General features: G+C 31.5%; 1 protein-coding gene across 1 annotated transcript in view; it reads left to right on the top strand.

Moving 5' to 3' along the window:
• Positions 1-3,654: 3,654 nt before the first annotated feature.
• Positions 3,655-10,615, top strand: part of LOC115884238 (dorsal root ganglia homeobox protein-like) — a 45,310-nt gene continuing 38,349 nt past the window's right edge. Inside the window, exon 1 of the mRNA XM_030902742.1 lies at positions 3,655-3,694. The gene's annotated coding sequence lies outside the window, so the exon portion shown is untranslated. The remainder of the gene's footprint in view (positions 3,695-10,615) is intronic.

The following is a 10,615-nucleotide window of genomic DNA, read 5'->3' as shown; positions in this document are numbered from 1 at the left end:
TTTCTTTAGTTCATCCCAGTCTTGCCATCATTTGCTGGGTTTAGAATTTTAATTGCAAGACATTGTATTAAGAGTTGAATATGAAACTCCCGAGCACATTGCTTCAACATCCCAAGCTATGATATAGAATAAGCCACGTGGGACAAAAGTAATTCCTGAAGATGCAAGGTATCTCATATTCCAAAAACTTCCTACAAATATTTTGACGAGGAAGGCCCCCGTTGTAATAAAAATTGCTATTCATAGCACTTCTGCGATGTCGAATGAACAAGCAGATGATTTGCCCACAAAATTACAGAAATTAGAGAGAAGAGAACCTTTTTTAAAAGATTGGAGTTAAGGGCATACCTTGGCCTTTTTTTATTTCTACAGAGAATACCAGTAAGTGCTCTTTTGCAGGTTTTTATACTTCACTTTTGGCCTTTCAAAATTATACTTATTTATTATAATATATATCAAAGTTTTATTAATTATGCTAATAATATTACAGTATTCAAGTTATGAAATGTATGTGTTGAGTAAAACTATTTGTATTTCCAGTTCCAGAAATTACTATTTTTGGTCAACAGAATAGAGGAGGGAAAGATATTTCTAATGATGATATGCCAAGACTCCAGTACCATATTAAATACTAATTAGAAATATTTTTTAATTAGCTGCTCTTTGCCAGAAGGGAACCATTTTCATGAATTTTCGTTTGGCGAAGCTCTACAACTGGAAAGGCGCATGCTACAAGGAGATAATGGCAAATATGGTGGTGTATTTAAGAAAAAATCATGAAATAATGATAGTAATATATATTTAGATTTTTAAAAAAAAAAAATGTTTTATTTTATATATTATTTATTTTTATTATAGTATACAGTAAATATATACAGGATCTGTCATAAAGTCGTGACACATATTTTTTTGAAATTTTGAGAAAAATATATTCTTCATTAAAAGTTTTGCTCATTTTAAAATGATTAATGCCGTTTATGCTTTCACAATTTTCCATACCGTTTCTTTTGAGTAAAGTAACTTAAAAACGCTATCAAATATATTGAATTTTTTTCCTGTAATATCTCAAAAATCAAAACGATTTTCTATCGTAATATAATTTCAATTTCATTCCTTGATAGATGGTTATTATTGATTTTGATTAACGTCATATTTTCGCCGTGGTAAAGTATCATCACCCTTTCTCTAGCATTGAACTAAATAATCTTGTGCTTCTTTAACATTTTAACAGTAAAAATATGACGTTAATTCAAATTCTACCAAAGAATGAAAACAAAATTGTATTAACTTAGAAACAGGTTTTGATTTTAGACTTACAAAAAAAATTACATGTTTCTTTTATTAATTTTTCTAAAAAGTTCCAAGTGGGAAACTTGGAAAAGTCTAAACGGGAGTTACCACTATCCACTATAGCACAAGCAAAATTTTTCATGAAGAGAAGATCTCCCTAAAGATTAATTTTCTTAATGGTTGTAAAGTTTGTTAAAAGAGCACACACAGTACAAATTTGATTAATAGAACTTAACAAGCTTATTGGTAATCTAGAAGCTAAAATTTTGAATGCCTTAATTCTTCTAATCGCTCTTTCCACATGTATTCTTTCATGTGCAATTTTCCTGATAAATTCCACGTCATTGTCTTGAAACTGCATACCAGTAACTTTGAATGTTGAGTTTGATACCAATATGCTCTAAAATACTGTTTATTTTGGAATCTTTATCAGCTAAAATAATGTCCCCTGCATTTAATTTGCAGGTTTCTTTTCTATCTTTTATTTTTAAATGATTATAAAAAACCACTATTCCATCTTTTTATCCAATATAAATCCTAAAAGTAAAAAACCAATGAAAGATGTTAACAACATCAAACCTAATAACATACCATAATTAACATATACATTATTAAAATTATTAAAAAAAAAAAAAAAAAAAAAAAAAAAACAATAATCATAATAATTAGTCCTTTCTCTTCAAAATATATTGGTATTGGTGCACTGCACCAATAGGTCCTTTTTCTGATTTGAATATAAATATTATTAATAATATTTTTTTTTTTTTTTTTTTTTTTTAAATAATTTATTTCATTAATATCATTGTGTTCTCAATTAAAATTTAGATTTATATATCGCCTATGATTTAATCGGGTAATCGAGTATTCTTTGTTTTAAAATTTATTTTTTGCAGTTTTACTGGTTTCTATATTTTGTACAGCTTCATTGGCTTCTGCGTTATTATACAGATATAAACGTGATATGCAATGGGGTTTTAGTCATGTCCTTGTTGAAATGTAAATAAATCTCTCAAAATGACGCCAGCAAACCTAAAACAAAGTTTGATGTAAGTGGCAAATATACTATACAGTCTGGGAAATATATATCCTTATCTTGTCGCTTATTGCTTGTGAATCTGTTTTCAAAATGTTAGTCCATATATTTCTCCAAGTGTCTTTTAATGAAAAATAAACTAATGTCAGTACATGGCTTGGTCGAATTGGAGCAACCGACTATACAACTACGCATTGTGAACTGAAATTTGCCCCACACAATACTTACGGATTGGAGAAGTAAAAAGATACCAATATAAATAAGTAGGGTTATGTATACCATAAATCCTACAGATATAAGTTACGACATCCGTGCTCCGTCATTTCTTTAGATACACTTCTTTTTATCCCTAGCCTTTAAAGACTCCGTTTATAACCAGATTTGAACGGCGCCAAATCTGTCCGCGCATTATGACCGCTGAAAATCCGATTAACGGGAAAGGTCTATTATTGTTCTAGAACTCCAATTGCCGATACTCTCAACAAGTATACAGTATTGTTCTTTCAGTGTACCAACCCCCTATTTCTAGTTCCTAGCCCTTCCTCGCAAACCGTCTTCTAAAAAGGTTAGAAGCGACTTCATTACCCGCATTCTTCCGTCTATAATAATCGCCCACGACACAAAACCCCCGTAATTACTCCCCTGAATAATAAAATCGCATAAAACGGGAACGAACAGAGAAGAAAAAGGACGCGCCCGGCGCAAATCTGCGCGACGCCACTGCACCCCCCGCCGCTACCCCATCTTTCTTGCTTAGGCGGACAAACAAATCTATTAAACCCATCTCGCTTTAATCCGCTCGTAAAAAAAGTGTTTAGTGTTTAGCCATAAACTGTATCGGTATCTCTGTTCGCCCCGCTCGCCGCGCGCTATTAAGAAAGATCCGGTTTACCGGAAGAGAATTGCCAGTGTGTAATGCCGTCTTTGTCTCGGGTGATGGTTTAGGGTAAGGGTGTCTCTGTCGGACGGTGTTGGCCACGCCCACGGAGTCCGGGCGACTCCGGCGCAGTAGTGGAGGAAAGTTGGGGTCGCGCCGCCCATAGCAACGTGGATTGTTGGTCGCGTTTGGCATCGCTACATCGCGGCGAGATAAAAGCACAAAAGCTTGCTAGCATCCGACGGGCTTCATCTCTGGCTATATTATCGTTAAAGCTCTGATAATCACGCGAAGTCTTTCTTTAACAATCAACGGTTGATTGAGCTGTCGTGTTGAATTCGTTTTGTTTTCTGTTGAGTTTTAAGACATGGACCAGAAATAAGGCTATTGGTGAATTTGTGTATTTTTTTAAGAAACTGATCTTTTTCTTTTGAAATCTGTCGGGGGTTGATTCCCCCATCGCCAGCATCACGATTTTCGGTGACGGTCACAAAGTGAGTATGATCATTTTCTTTTATCTATTTTCTCTATCTAGAATATTGTTTTGTTCATAAGAGTTGATATTAAACACAATAAATTTTTCGTCGCTCTTTAAGGAATTTTCAAAAATAGTTTTAATCAACTGCTGGTGATGCTAACACATAAAGCTAAAGTGGTGAAGAAAAATGTGTTTTTAGTATATTAACAGTATCATTTTTCATTGGTTTGAATAAAATAAGACAAATACTCAATATTTTTACAAAAGAAACATAATATAACCGGAAATATTTTGTCGAAAGCGTCATTTGATTGTTCTAACAATATATATCAGTTTCCCAGAGAATTCTTGTGTTAATATTCGTGTTTAATGCGTCTATCGTAAATAGATTTTTTATAAAAACTCAAAACTGAGCATTAACCACAATAAACCGAGAAAGAAATAATCATTGTGTTTTAATCATCGAGGCATTTTCAAAAATAGTTTCATGATGCTGATGATGCTCAAACATTCTTGAAGTAGTATCATATTTGGTGTTTTGTAGCATGTATTTCTTTGAAAAATGAAAAAATTAGCGAAATTCAATAATTATTGTGAATAATAATATTAAATAATATATAATATATATACAGGGTGTCTCCCGGCCAAATAAGTGTAAGTATTTGCTGACTGGTAGATCTCGATAAAAGAAACAATATTTTCTCTTTTATTTGTTTTTCAGTTTAAAAATAACGGAGTTATTTTACTTTAAAATTTCCAAAAAAAAAAATCTTTTGCTAAAATTTTGAGAACCACTGGATCTTTTTGGATTTTCTCTTCTTGTAAATTTAATCTTAATACCTATGTTGCCATATTATCGCTATTAGAAATTTTTAATTAAAACAAAAAAAAAACTAAAAAATTTCGAATTTTCCAAAAAAAAATGTTTCAAAAAAAAAAAAAAACCTCATAGGCGTGTTTCTGGGGTTGAACTACCTATGCTCTAGTTAAAATACTTGATCTTATTTCTGGCCACCCTGTATAATATATAAATTTTCATTTTTCTCCTGGAAACTATAATTACAAAATGTCAAACTACACCTAAAAACCAAAAAATTTAAAAAAAAAAAAAAAAAAAAAATAGTATTAATAAAAACATTTTCTTTTAAAAAAAAAAAAAAAAAATCATTTCTTAATTTTTTTAAAAAAGGTCCTATTATTGCTCTATTTCCCAAACTATAATTTCATTCTTTTTCATTCGAGAAAAAAGAAGAATTCTAAAGAGAACCATTATCATACCAAAATTATATTTTGATTGTTATCTCATAATAATCATATACATGTAAGATTGTTTATGTAATCTACTTCTGATGCACACTACACAAAGCAACATAACATATTAGCAACACTACACAAAGGGAGACAAAAATATGCTTTGTTTATAAAATTAATAACGCTTGGTGTACAAACTTGATGTACAGCTAAGGCACATTAAAAGTAATATCTATGTATACCATTATGGCTGGTTTATTTCTTTTTACCTAATTTCTGGAAATGGAAAAAACCTGCCTATTGGAAACTTCCCTGGTGTAAAATACCTGCCTATTTTGTCACCGAAGTATAAATCTAAAAAGTTATTTTTACATTATCAAAATCGTCACACCGTCAAGAATCAAATCGAAAGCCAGTTTGTCTGTGGTTTATATTCTTAAAACTAATTTGGCTCATAATAGTTGACGTTTTCAGGGACGTCTCCCCCTAACGTCAGAAAGCAAAAAGCAAAAAAGAATAAATAAAACTATTTAAAACTAAAATGAAACTACATAGAGAGAACACTATTTTTTAGTAGATACTCTTCTTATAAGTAAGTAATAAGAACCGTTGAAATAAAAGTACCACTAGTCTTTCCTCTTTTTCCTCTCACAATTATTGTCCTCCTGAATTTAAAACTGAAACCAAATATTTCTGGGCTTAATATATACTATTTCAAAACATAACAAAACTATATCATTCCAATAATCTCTCAAATATGAAAAACAATGGACTAAATATACAAAATTTGTACCATACCCTATCAATATTTGATTAAAATCAGTAGTCAAAGATATTAAACATTTTTTAACTTGATGGACACTGGGCAAACATTCAATAATCACAGTAACTGAAATTAATAATTTGAAGTTTTATAAATTTGCAACAAAATATATTAAGAACAAGCAAAAAATGTATATATCCAAGACTAATTTTCATGTTGCAGTGGAGGAGATTCATCTTTGGGGTTTATATTATTTTCAACCAATGGTATCAATGTTTTAGTTATTCATAACATTTGCCACAGAATTACCAAAGTACCAAAATTAAAAAAATAATCTGTTCATAAAATTTTGATTTTACTTGTTTAGCTTAGGACAACATATTTCCTGAGCAACAAAATATTTCTAAATATAAATATGTTTTGACATACATCTAAATAAGTATTTGTCATGGCATCTCTCTTCTGAAACTATCAAAATTCTTTTAGCAACGAATCTAAAAATACTTGCACTGCTTCATTTGCACCACGCAGGATGTTCTTATTAGCGATATGTGGCATATCAACAAACCTAATTGTAACAAGGTTATTAAACTAATGTACAGCAAAACACTAAGTAACAAAAACAAATATCGGCAGTCATTATAGTGTCAACTGAAATAAAAGTTTTTATGCATTAGAATTAATTCAATTATTGAATCAATCAAGAATAAATATTTTTCATTACAAGTCAAGAAAATAATGCTAAGGATTCATTAAATATATTTTATTTTATTATAAAAAAATGTAGTATACAGATTAGAAGTTTGAAAACTAACAATCGGGAATATTTTTCTTCCATAAGAAATGCTATTAGGAAGGTCTTAAATACATATCCGGAGAAGGAAGGGGAAACACTCCTCCGATGGGATTTGAAAAACCTTTAAAAACAATTTTTGTGGCTAAGAAAAATAAAAAAATAATAGTCTTTAAAAATAATGCTTAGGTACTTTTACTAATATTTCAAAGAGTAATAGTACACTTTTTTAGGATTTTTACATAAAACTGTAAGGAAAATCTCTCAAGGATATGCCACACAAGGTAAATTTGTATTAAAAAACTTTGGGATTACTGTCGTATTAGAGGATGGAATGATGGGTCAAAGATATCTCATTCGAGATCTTCCTGTTTGCGAATGTTTGAATAGACGAAAACCATGGATCATGGTTAATGATCTATGATTGCTAAGATCTAAAGATGTCTATCTTCACCTGCAGTCAGTGGACTGCCAACTAGCACGAAGATCAGTAGCATTTGTTGAAATCTGGTTCTCCAGGGTTGTACCTAATGCTGTGATGTTATTCTACATGATTCCTTCCTGTATAGAGGTAAAGAAGGTAAAGGTAAAGAAGGAAGAAGGTAATGTTAAGAAGGTAAAATGAAAAGTTTGAAGTAAAATGTATTGTTAACATACCTGCACTACCAACCAGTTTCACCAATATAGTAATGGTCTTCTCTTAAAAAGTTTACGATCAAAAAACTTCCAAAAGATCTTCCTGATTTAAGCAAGAAAATCTTCGACTGTCACGGGTTTTTAACAGAACACTGTCTCTCAATGAACACCTCAGTAGATTGAAACTAAGAAGGAAATCTATGAATGCAGCACTGTGGGAAAATGGGAAACACCAGTACCTCATCACTGAGTGCCGAGACGACAAACTATTCGTGCCAATGAACTTGGTACGACTGATATTGGAGATGAGAACTACCTTCATAAAAACTGTCCAGATACTGGCTTTTGTCAAAGCCTTGGGACTTTATGATGAGTTATAACTCAAGAAAGGGAGACACAATAGATCTGTAAGGTCGCAGTTATTAAACCCCCTCCCACTCATTCTAAATTCCAAAAAATTCTAATAGTCTTCTCTTGTCTCTGTTCTTTGTCAGCTCTCAATAAACCTTAATAGTGCATTATGCGTGTATGCATTCACACTCTCAATAAACCTTAATAGTGCATTATGCGTGTATTCATACATATGAGTGTATGCATTCTGAAATAAACTTTTCTACAGACATTAACAATTTATATCATCTAAGGATATATTGGTCCCCATACTTTAAAATTATCTGTATTATTCCATATTATACATTTTAGACAAGTGATTTGTAGTCACTATAAAAATGATTTTAATTTACTGCTTATAACAATAAAATCAACAAACTCATTTCATAAGGTGCTGATTAGACAAAAAAGGAAGAAAGAAGTTACCGTCAAAGAATGCCTAGTAAAGCTGAACAAATTAGGCAAAAAATAAAGTCCTCCTACTCTGGGAGTCACACGCTGTCTTCAATGAACACTTCAGTAGATTGAAGCTAAGAAACAACGAAAAATGCAGATACTGTGGGGAAATGGGTAAACAAACTTTGGTACTACATATATTGGAGATGAAGAACTAATTTGTGTCAAACCGTCTCAGATAAAGGCTTTTATCTGGTGACTGTATGATGAAAGCTATCAATCTTTACCTGATTGTTAGATTTCAAATTCTCACCCTGTATAATAGAATACTGTATATGTTTCAAAAGTTCCATTAAACACAGAGAGTATCTAACATTAAGCAGCGTGTCCTCTTTAAAATAGAAAATGAGGAAAATAGGTTATGTATATTCATTTATGACGTGTACCTGAATGGAAACCGGAGGGGAGCCTTAATAGATAAGTTAGGATGCGACATAATATGCTAATTCGCATTACTTCCAATTGATATTAATGACGATTTTCCACTTAATTCATTAAAAGCTTCGGATGTTGCGCACCTGAGCCTACGGTGGCCTACGATGTTGCGCCTCCGGCTAACTCGATTTTCTTTCGTCGATTTTTCATCGAAAATATTAGTCTTGTTTTAGTTCACAGTTTTTTCTTGCTTAGTAGTACGTGACTAAAGTTCCTTTGCTCATTTCATGTATATATTTAAAATAAACAAAGCATCCTTTCAATTAGAAGTAATTCAGTTTTTTGGAATTTTGACTTTAATAGGAAAGTCGAAAAAGGAAATAAACCAACTTTTATTTAAAAAAAAAAAAATCATTTTAAAAAGGCATGTGAGATTTCTACCTGAAAAGCAGCTACAATAGTTTCCCTCATGTTGTCGACAAATAATTAGTTTGAGCCTTTAAACACTGTCTTTAAAAAAATAATCATAAAAAAAAAAAAAAAAAAAAAAAAAAAATTTTATAAGTATTTATTACTGGTGAATGCCCATTGCATTCACCAACTAATAAAATTATATCAATTCTCTCTGATTCTGAGAATGTTTTTTTGTTTTAACTGACATAAAATAAGTAGTTGTTAAAGTTGGACTGATTAGACAGTTATGTTGAAGTAATGTCATACATATCACGTAAACTTCACCCAGATTTATCAAATAATAAAGATCTACACAGATCAAATCATATAAATGAAAAATATCTAGGGAAAATCTTTGTCTGAGTGGTAGGCAATCTTTGGTCATTATTTTGAAGATATATAAATTCTCCATTGAACACTGGAATAATATACTGGGTGTTCATTTAAAATAAAGGAGTAACTAATTTTTAAAAGCGCGACTAATACCCATATTACTCTTTGTCTCACCTCAGTATAACTTTCAACAAATTTCAATTTGTTTAACATACAATGGTTACTGTAATTAAACATCAGGCTATACAAGGTCAACTACAATTTAGGTAGCTGTTATCGACCTAACGCTTTAACCACGCCGGCCATCGAGGACTTGAAGATTCTATGTAAAATTCTTACTTAAAAGATAGTGTTTAGTGAAAGTACTTTTTATTTATAAAATTTATTAAAAAAAAATTCTGTTTTTTAGTTTTCTTTTAGCGGCAACATATTAACATTATCTGTAAAATTTCAACTGTCTCTATAACGGTTCATATGATAGACCTTTCTGACGGACGGATGGACGGACGGATGGACAGACAGCGAAGTCTTAGTAATAGTTCCCGTTTTTTACCCCTTGGGGTACGGAACCCTAAAAAGGAAAACTAAATTATCGGGCAAAACCTACAGTAAGATTAGTAACATGACTATTACTACCCCTAGACACTTAGTGTTTCTGCTTTCCGGCTTCATCAATACGGTAGGAATCAGCAACGATGAACTAGTGATTCCTGAAAAAAATGGAAGCAACGAGGAATATTTTAGTCATGTTTTCATAGCTAATCTTACTGTAGGTTTTGCCCGATAATTTCGTTTTTCTTAAATATATGTATATAATATAGAATAATAATCGTACAAAATAAAGCTGCGTTTGAAAGCAGCCAACTAGATTTCTTTATAAAAGTTGAATGAAATATATAAAGTATTACGTAGCCTTTCCTACTAAAGATCATCACTATTGAGTTAGAAGATTAGAGCCCGTATGATCGTCTTTCAAAATGTATATCAAACTACTAAGGGTGCCTGCCTTATAGGGAAATAAATATACCTTTTAATATAAGAACAATGAAGCGGTTGTTGAGATTAAATATGATGATTAAAAAATGCCTATTAATAATTATACAGAGTGTCTCCAACCAAAGGTGTTACCATTTTATTTTGTCTTTCTCTTAACAGGCTTAGTTTACTACTCATCACTCAACAGCGTAGGTCAATATTGGGTAATACGTGTTAATCTATACTAATATATAAAATCCTTAAGTGACTGACTCACTGATTAATCACGATCCTGCTCAAACCACTCAACGTAAAGGGGCGTCCAGACCAGATGAGCGAGCAAACATTTATTCAAATTCGCTCGTGATTTCTGCTGCTCTCGAGCACATGATCAGCTTCCGTCCAAACCTAGCGATTATTTGTATGTTCGGCGTTGATCGGTGTGTGACACTTCATGTTCATAATGTCGGAAAAAATTATTGCTTGTGCGTCTTTCATTGTATTTTATAAAT

This window comes from Sitophilus oryzae, unplaced genomic scaffold (assembly GCF_002938485.1).
Source record: "Sitophilus oryzae breed Bouriz unplaced genomic scaffold, Soryzae_2.0 scaffold_216_pilon_pilon, whole genome shotgun sequence".
NCBI lineage: Eukaryota > Metazoa > Arthropoda > Insecta > Coleoptera > Curculionidae > Sitophilus > Sitophilus oryzae.
This window is presented reverse-complemented; position numbering and strand designations above follow the sequence as displayed.